The sequence below is a fragment of the Tribolium madens genome, unplaced genomic scaffold (genome assembly GCF_015345945.1).
Source record: "Tribolium madens isolate multiple individuals breed KSU strain unplaced genomic scaffold, Tmad_KSU_1.1 Scaffold_2;HRSCAF=44;Tcas5.2_LGX, whole genome shotgun sequence".
NCBI classification, from domain to species: domain Eukaryota; kingdom Metazoa; phylum Arthropoda; class Insecta; order Coleoptera; family Tenebrionidae; genus Tribolium; species Tribolium madens.
In genome coordinates this window covers 5,934,221-5,943,561 of record NW_025400995.1, presented here as the reverse complement: position 1 = coordinate 5,943,561, position 9,341 = coordinate 5,934,221, and the positions used below count along the sequence as shown (strand labels likewise).

Sequence of the window (9,341 nt, the reverse complement as noted above, 5' to 3'; positions counted from 1 at the left end):
GTTCTAATCGAAAAACAAAACAACAATAAGCGAGTAAAAGCTTTTACAGGAAAACGTTTTATAATTTAAACTTAATAATTATTGCGTTTTCGAAAAAAATGTATAGGTACAAAAAATGTTGTATTTGGCGAGTTGTGCGCGTTGTTAAAATTAATGTATTTATTTCGGTTACAACCTATATTAATAGCATGGCACGCATTTTAAAAACTTCTGGACTATGCGAAATTTATCGAATACCTTTTATTTTTTATACCTACACATTAACATATTTTTTTGTAAATCATTTTAGTCTTGCTGTTTTGATGAAGAGGGAAAACTGTAAAAAATTAAGAGTTTGTTTTGTTTTGTATCTCAAAAATAATAACCGACGTGACAATAGTGAGGTACAGATAACAGATTTCAAGAGCAACTAGTTTCGGAGAGTTGTTTTTAATTTTTTCCGAAATCGTAAACAGTCGAAAAGCGCTCTTTGATTGTCCTGTTAAGCAACAGGTCCTTACTTTAATGAATTTCGGTTATGTCAATGGCGAACACATAAAAAACCGTTTTCAAATTCGCTAATTAAATTTCCCATTTAGGAATGCTAAATTTTTCGCAGGTTTTCTGTGACTGGAAGAATATGTTTCAAAAGAGTTATTTCTATGAAACTTTGGAGATTTATGAGTTCTTATGCAATATCAAAATTTTGTAACAATTGCATGAATGTCTTTTGAGTTATTATTATACATTTTATATAAGTCAGAGGTTAATTATATGTATTTAATCATCAAAGACGTTTGATTTTATAAATTTGTAAATTTGCCTGATTAAGGATTGAACTCGAATAGACTCTTGGAAATTTCGTTGTGATAACAGTTTTGAACATTATAATCAATATATCAGTGTCTCCATCAGCGGTAATTTTAAATTACATTACAAGTTGCAAACTCTTATAGAGCTATTTGTCTCTAGTTTTATAATTTTTTACTGATATATATAAATTTTGTTTGCATAAGTATGGTTTATTTCTTTTTTTATAAAAATGTACTTATATACTAGTCATATAAATAAAATACGTTTTCATAACAGTCAACATTACCTACTGGACAAAATCAAACAAGAATAGTTGCATTAAGCCGATTTCACACATGCGACGGAAAAATATTTCCTAAAGAAAATTAAATTCCCAGTTGTAAAGGTAAAGATGTCGTTGACCTTACGTAGAAAAAAAAACAAAGTTGTCTTTAAGAATACTGTTTATTTAATGATGAATGAATATTCTCGCTGTAAACGTAAACTTTATCCAATCATTTTGAAAGAGACCTGACCTAAATAAAAACATAACGAAAGAAAATAATTAAAGTTTTAAGCATTGTTGCAGAATAAAAAAGTGCGCTTCGATTAGAAACTCTCTTATTTTCCGGAAGAAAGAGGGTGAAAAATAATACTACATGACACATAAATTGCTACACAAAGAATTTTTTCCATTTCTTTTAACTAAAATTGATTTCTTTGTTTTACTAAATTTGAGAAATTTTTCCATCATTCGCTTAATTTGAAACAATCAGACATAGTCGAAAGTTCTTTCTCCTTCACCATAATTTTAAGTGATTAGATTCTAACAATACGGAGGAAGTAACGATAGCAGTGACGCCGTTATTGTCATTTTTTAACAAATTTTTTTACGAAAATATATATTTGTACTTTCGTAACTGTAATTATCGATGTTGAACACAAACTTATATCTTATTTTAGGAGAAATTTGGATTTCAATTTTTTTTTTTTTTTGAAGTTAAGTATGTGTGATTTGGTGTCGCAATTTATGTGTAAAGTAGTATATATAAATAGAATATTGCAAGTGAGGAGAAGAAAAAGTTTGAAGTGCTGTTGACGCTCGTGAAGCGCTTGAACAAAGTTTATTTGTTTGGACTGGCTTATGGGTAATAAATACAGCAGGATGTGAGAAAAAGCGGTCTAGACATAATTGTGGCACCGCAGGATTGCATAAAACGGCACTTATCGAATGATGATTAAGGTATTGGGAGCTGTGGCAAATTTTTGTCGGTATTGAATGAGGGTGATAAAGAGCGGCGGGTTCGAGGGCGGGTCATGGATATGGGCTAATGGTGTCGGTGGCATGGAAGAATAGCGCATTTCGGCTGATAATGTGAGGATGTTTTATGGGCAAAGTAGTCGAAGGACAGGCGCAATAGTCCATTTAAAATAACGATTCCCTCTATCCTGATGGTAAAATCGCGACGCTTGCGCGTCCACGCCGTCGCGGAGAGAGACGGCCGCAAGTACGCAACCTGCGCAACGCAGATAGTAGGTACAGTATACTGAAGACTTTTCAGGTCACAGTTCTCCAAGCTGCAACCGACGGGAAATCAATACCGAGCTTTTTTACAAGTACCTAATGCCCCACATTGCAAGCACAGTCATCGCCGTCGCCGTGTGCCGTCGTTGTTGCTAACTCGCCGCCTCCTCTCTGGCCAAGGCATGCCTCTTCTGGCTGCCTAGTGCCGATATCGGGACAGTGTGCACCGCAGAATGGGATAGCGACACCGATATCTGCACAACTTCCCAACTGTACTAATCAGGTTAGCTTTAGAGCTTAAAGCTTATTCATCATAACCACCATACACCATGTGTCTTTGTTTCCCCTCGCACGACACCACCGCAACAGCTCTTCTGTTTACATCACATTTAATTTTTTTTTTACAAATACTCTCAAATTGTCTTGACTTCGATTTAAATATGTATAAATAGGAACCAAATTTAATTTATATTTATTTTATTATACACGAAACGTTCCGTGACTAAGTACCGTATCGGGGTATTCCCCGATCGTATAAGAACTCCAACAGCCTAATCAGTGGCGTGCTGAGGCATCGGCGGTTTTATAAAGTTGAAAATATGATTTTAGAATTTTTTTATCAGTTGCAATCCTAGGAAACGTTAACAATTAAATTGCTTTACATAGAGTTAAATTTATAACAACTGTCAAAATTGAACTGTTATTTTTGAGCATTCATGCAAAACACTAGTTTGAACTGAGCGCTTATTTTCTCTATTGGATTTATCTTTGTCTGACAGCAACCGCTTCAATTATAAAAAAAATTAATTCCTTTTAATCCCCGTTTTAATCTGCAAACAATTAGTTTCCTGTGGAAAAATAAATAAATAATAATTAATACTTGTCGTTTTCACATTATTATAAAGCTCTACATCAACAAAAATCAAATTAATCTGTTCAGTGAACTACAAAAAAATTATGATACTGGTTTTAAGATTGCTAACTTATAAAACACAATTTCCATGACAAACGTAAAATATAAGCCTAATAATAAATAATAGTTTATTGTTTTGTTATTATATTTTTCGAAATGAATGCTAGTCATTTAGTAAAGCTAAACCATTTTTGTTACAGAGTTAGAGGTAGAAATCAACTTATTGACGTATTGGATCTAAGCTGATACGGTGTCTTATTAATAAATTATAGTGTCGACAGTTTTATGAGAAAATATTTTTTAATTTCAAAACTGTTTTATTCCGTGAGATGTCCCCTTTCAACATTTTTTAAAAGCTTTAAGAGTTTTCCATATTTTTATCTGTGATAAATGGTGCTAAGCTTTTTACTATTTCACTGAGTCTGTCGGTGTTTCCCCGAGATCTGTCGACAACAAAGCTTTGTTTTGTTTATTTATATGCCCAAAGCCATATAACACCGGCTGCGCTAAATGAATTAAGTGCGTCACTGGACCGTTATGTCCATATATAACAAAATTTTACGATAGCCTGTGGCAATTGTCCTGATAAAATAATTTCCTTTATGTACTTTAACACCAAACAGGTGTTAAGCTTTCAACTTTAATTTCACTTTCATATTTTCATGACAACGAAAACGTCAGTGATGACTCTTGAGTTTTGAAAATGTTAAGCCCTGGTTTTTGTTTAATTTGCCTAATTTGTTGCGGATCGTTAGTCTTGATTTACACACTCATTACAAAAAATACAGGCACGTCCCCTTTAATTAAACCCAGTGTTTTTAGGCTTGAAACGAAATTGGCTGCAATGGTTTTTCCGCCCTACCCAAAAAAATATTATAAAATCTCTAACAATAGTGGAGTGTGCAATTAAAACTTGTCAGAAAGACGAAGGCACAACACAACGCGGAATTATTTTTATCTTGCCGTACACAATGTTCTCGAAAATATTAACCAGACAAAATGAGGGTGAAAACGCGCTTGAACGCTAACGTAACTACACAGAAAGGCCCAATTTGGACGTTTCCATTACCGCGTAACAAAAAATGACCGCAATACTTTTAAAAACGTGTTCTAGAAATGTTCTAAAAATGTTTCGGAAACGAAAGAATAATAAAACGAAGATTAAATTATGTTAAAACATACTTCAAAGTAATATTGCTTATTTTTGAAACGTCTTCCAACAAAATGAAGTTACTCGTTCCGTGAGTATATTCAATTTAATCTGATTTTCTTTCAGGTGCGCTAAAAGTTTACACAAATCTCTGATGCTTCTAGACTTGCTTTTATATATATTTTTGTATATGTCTATCAGCCTGCAGCATGTGCTCTAATATTATTAAATTGATGCGACTGTTTGAAATATTTGCTGCTACCGGGAATAAGGATATTAATTAACGGTAGTTTGAATTTAATGGCATTTTTGCATCTTTGAAGTTAGAACAACTTAAAATGAACATGTAGGATTTTTTGCTTTAGAAGAACTTTTCACAACTAATCCTGTTTTTAGTCAGAATTTGGACCACCAAAAGAAATTTTTGGTGGTACTAACCTAAATTTTCAGTTTGCTAAGTAAAATTTGTTAATTAATTGAAATCAAACGAGAAATTTAATTTTAGTATTAAATTAAATTGTATTAATTTATTAATATTTAAAAATTGGAATCATATCCAGAATAATATTGTGAAAATAACGTCTCCAGATTCAAGTAACAAGGTTGAAAAATAAGTTCTCCACCAGTTATTTTTCAACCTTGTTCATATGCTGAATTAGACCCTGGATGTAATCACAAAAAGGCATAAGGCCCAAAAATATTTTTGCCAAATTTTGTATTTCAAATAATACATTTTTTATTTTACATTTTAGTGATTTGTGCACCATTCGAAAGTTTATCTTTTACTGATTTGAGAAATGGATATACAGGGTGTTTCCAGAAAAATGTAAGATAAGTACTAGGAATAAATGTTCAAAAATTTCTATCTATAAAAATTTCGAAAATATGGAGGTCTAAATTTTGCACTTTGACCCTATTTATTTTTGTTAGAAAAAACAATGTTTTTTTGCTGCAGGCGATTGGCAGAGGAAACAAAGAAGCTGTATCTGAATTCTCACTGTGTTTAACGTTATTACTGTTACTTTTTTATTAAAATTGGTAAATCATAGGCAGATATAGCAGTTTAATAGTTGCATTCATGTTTTTAATGTGTAATTCTTATGCCTTAACAATATGTATTATTAAAAACCGAAATGAATTTAGATCAAAATAAATAACCTAACGGTTGGTAATAAATTTTCTATTTATCCGAGCCACCGTGAATCTAAACTAAACTTTTCCGCCGTTTCAATATTTAGTGAGGCGAATAAAGAAGGATTATAAATCACGTTTTTAACAATCATAACAAAAATGAAAAAGTCGTAATTTATTCTCAAACCATTCGCCCTCACTCTGAAAACAAATCGTTTTTCCTTGACCATTGAACATTTTTGGCCTTTAGTTGAACGAATTTTTGACCAAAGTGGAAAATAAACCATGCGTCGATGCTCCCATTAAAAATAAACATTCATTGATATGTAAACGGTACTGTGCCCTCATCTTTGCCCGCTCTCATAAATAAATTAAAATGAAATTTAAATTTAGAGCATTTCACAAAATTTTGCACTCCATGACTCATTGTTGTGTGTTACATTTTTTCTACAAAGAAAATTGCTTACACTTTGGACTTCATTATGAAATATTACTTTAGCCTAGGCTGAATAAAATATTGCTAATGTTGCCACGCCATTAGAATAATCGATACATGCAAAACACTCAAACTTGATCATACTACATCGTTTAACACGCATATGGTTTTGCGTTACAATAAAAATACTAAGTCGATTTATTCTTTGGACAAACTTTATGACACATTTAGGAAAGGACACAATTTCGCTTAATATTTAAGCGTTTTTCGTGTGTTTGTGAGTAAAAGTCACTGAAATCGATAAAGTTTAATCAGTCAACAAAGTCAAAATCTTCACACCCGTAGCCTCATCGCCAATTTATGTTTTGTTTGTAACCACACAGGATGGGGAAAACACTAATGTTTCTGTTTCTATTTTATGATTAAATATTATGTCCTGTCAATTACAACGAAACGTAACGTGAAAATTGCAACAGGGCACACACATGACATTTCATTAAAAATTTGAATCATTTTATAAGTGAATGCAAATAGAAATTAACCAATTATTTGAATTAAACTAAAGCCTAAAGTGATTGGTTTCCCCATGGTTACACACATTATAATAATGACTGATCTCAAACGGACCAATCACATCATTGCATTAAATTTTTGAATGAAATGAAAAATATAAAGGTATTGTTTTTTTACATTATTAATAGCCGACTTTAAACTGCCCAATCACAATGCTTACAACTTTTACAACAATTTTTACGATAATTTATTAATAGTTTATTCTAGAGAGTGCGATGTTTATTAGTGAATAAGTATCTCGAAAACTACTTGCGATACAAAAAACCTAAAAAGATTATACCTATTGTTGAAAATTTTGTAAGCTTTAATTTTGTACAAAGCTATTTTTTCGAACACATATGAAAAGAGATAAAACGGCATCTCTTTGGTGTTCCGATCACCTCGGAGGACTCGGGGACTTTACTTTTGCACTAATATGTTTTTATATAAACATACTGGTTGTTTTTTTGCAAATCCAAAATGAAAAGATTTTTATATTTTTATTACACAATGTCGTTGTTGTGAATTTATTACTTTTAAATAGTAAAAATGTTATGGGTTAAATACTTAACTATAAATATGAATGCTGTTTTCAAAGTTACTGAAACTTTTTTAGAAATTTTACCACTAAAAGAAGATTTTCACTTCTATGTCCTCATGGCCAATTTATCTTGCATCTATAAACACACAGGATGGGAAAACACTAATATTCTTTTCCTATTTTAAGGTTTAAGATTTTATTTCTCAGTCAAGTACAACTAAACGTAACTTGCAAATTGCAAATTTTCCGTCACAATATACATTAAACTTAATAGAGAGCGCAGGCCACATAAAGGGCACACGCATAACATTAAAATGAAAAACTGTAATCATCTTATGAATTAATGCACATCCGAATTACCTAATTTTGCTACATTTTTGAATTAAACTAAAGTCTAAAGTGATTGGTTTGACCGACTTCAAACGGACCAATCACATCATTGCATTAAATTTTGAATGAACCCAAAAATTTAAAGTGCGCAATCACAATGCCAACAACTTTTACAACAATCTTTACGTTAATTCATTTATAGTTTACTTAGATATTTGCTAGCGAATGTCTCAAAAACTATTTGAGATACAAAAAACCCGAGAAGAGTATCTTGTATAAAATTTTATGGGCTTTAATTTTGTACAATACCATTTTTTCGTTAGAGGCACCGTGTTGTGAGTATTAGCGAAGAAGCATAAAACGGCATTTTTTTGATGCCCTCTCTGGGCCCGGTCACCTCAGAGACTTTTAGTATGTTTACTTTTTAACTAACTCTAATACAGTCCTGAAGTCAAAAGTTCTGTTCTTGACCATTCATTCATATTCATTTATTTATTTCGTCTGGTACAACAATCACAACCTGTAATTTTATTATTACAGAACAACGAACGAGTGAAAAAAGTAACTACTGAAAGTTTCTGTAAAAATAAGAATAAGTTGTTGCTCTAAAATTAGAAAAGTCTTGACGATACTAATTCATTACGTCTTTCTTTTCATGGAATTTTTAAAATTTTAAAAGTAGACCAAGATAATGAGGAACATTACTTTATGTTCATTTTTATAGTTATATTTATATGCAACTAATATAAAATAAAATGAATTCTAAGAAAATACTTAGAGGGTTTTATTTATCTATTGAGCTATTTATTTTTAGATTTGTCAACTCTGAAACTAGGTTAAATATGTATTTATTAAATTGAATTCTTAATTGTCTTGATTCCAGTGTAATGTAAAACTTTAATAAATGAGGATCTTTTGAAGCGTTATATTTGTCAGTGTACACCATTTTTTTGTTGGCCGCAATTTATTACTATAAAATACTTTTATTTTTGATATAATAAAAATAAGCTATTAAACAGTATCAGTATATTAGGATCAGCATTTGCAATATGTTTTTATGAAAAAAAAAACAATGATGTTTTGTATGAGGGTTGAATAGAATGTTGAAAAGAATTGAAAATTAAAAATTTAGACGTGGAAGTAAGTGTTTTGTTGGAATTATCGTAATAACCGCAACTTTTGTGTTTTGAAAATATGGAACTAACAGAGTTTTAAAGTAGTTTAAAAGTGATTCAGTTGAATAAAAGTTGAAAGTAATTTTTTCAGTACAGCGAACGTGTATTATTAGCGCTTTCTTTGTGTGGAAGCTACAATTTAGCTGTTTATTATAGGTTTAAGGTATCGATTTTAACGAGCTTTGAGCAATATCATCATTTATTATGACATTTTGCTAATCTGCAATCCACCCACCACAATTTTTTCCGTCTGTAATTAAGTGCAAAGCATGTATTTATTTTCCAGGACTAGTTAACTAATTAATTTAATAAACAAAGACTAATTTGTTTACTGAAGCGGTCATATCTGTACCTAATTTGGTATTATTAAAATGATTGCGTTGTTTGTTTCTAACATGCATCATAAAACGGTAATGAATGACATGCATGTAGTACAAGTTTGAATATTAATTAATTTCACGAAAATGTAACTTTCGTCGTGCAGGAATTACCGCTTATTCACTGATTACCTTCCCCAACGACATTTTGGATTTATCGCCCCGGCAATTTGTTTTTAAAACACAGTTTCATTTACCTATTTTGCAATACAATGGTCGTCCTACGACTCATATCTCGGAATATCGAAAGAGAAAAACCACTGAAACTATTTTATAACGTAACATTCAAATGCTACATTTTTTCCGTTATTGACTTTTCTTTTACATCCAAACAAAATATTTCATCTTTGACTTTCTTTAGTTTTTGTACATATCCATTTTTGAACGGATTTCTGACCGGTGCACGTGATTATTGAAAAGCTGTAACAATAACGTGCGCC

The 9,341-nt window shown here is 31.2% G+C and overlaps 1 protein-coding gene across 4 annotated transcripts in view; it reads left to right on the top strand.

The window, feature by feature from the left end:
• Window positions 1-2,302: 2,302 nt before the first annotated feature.
• Window positions 2,303-9,341, top strand: part of LOC123006269 (calcium-dependent secretion activator) — a 31,830-nt gene continuing 24,791 nt past the window's right edge. For 3 of the 4 annotated variants that reach the window (XM_044400634.1, XM_044400633.1, XM_044400632.1), the window contains exon 1: window positions 2,304-2,579. The gene's annotated coding sequence lies outside the window, so the exon portion shown is untranslated. Of the gene's footprint in view, window positions 2,580-9,341 lie in introns of all 4 variants that reach the window. The other variant, XM_044400631.1, reaches the window with a different exon arrangement.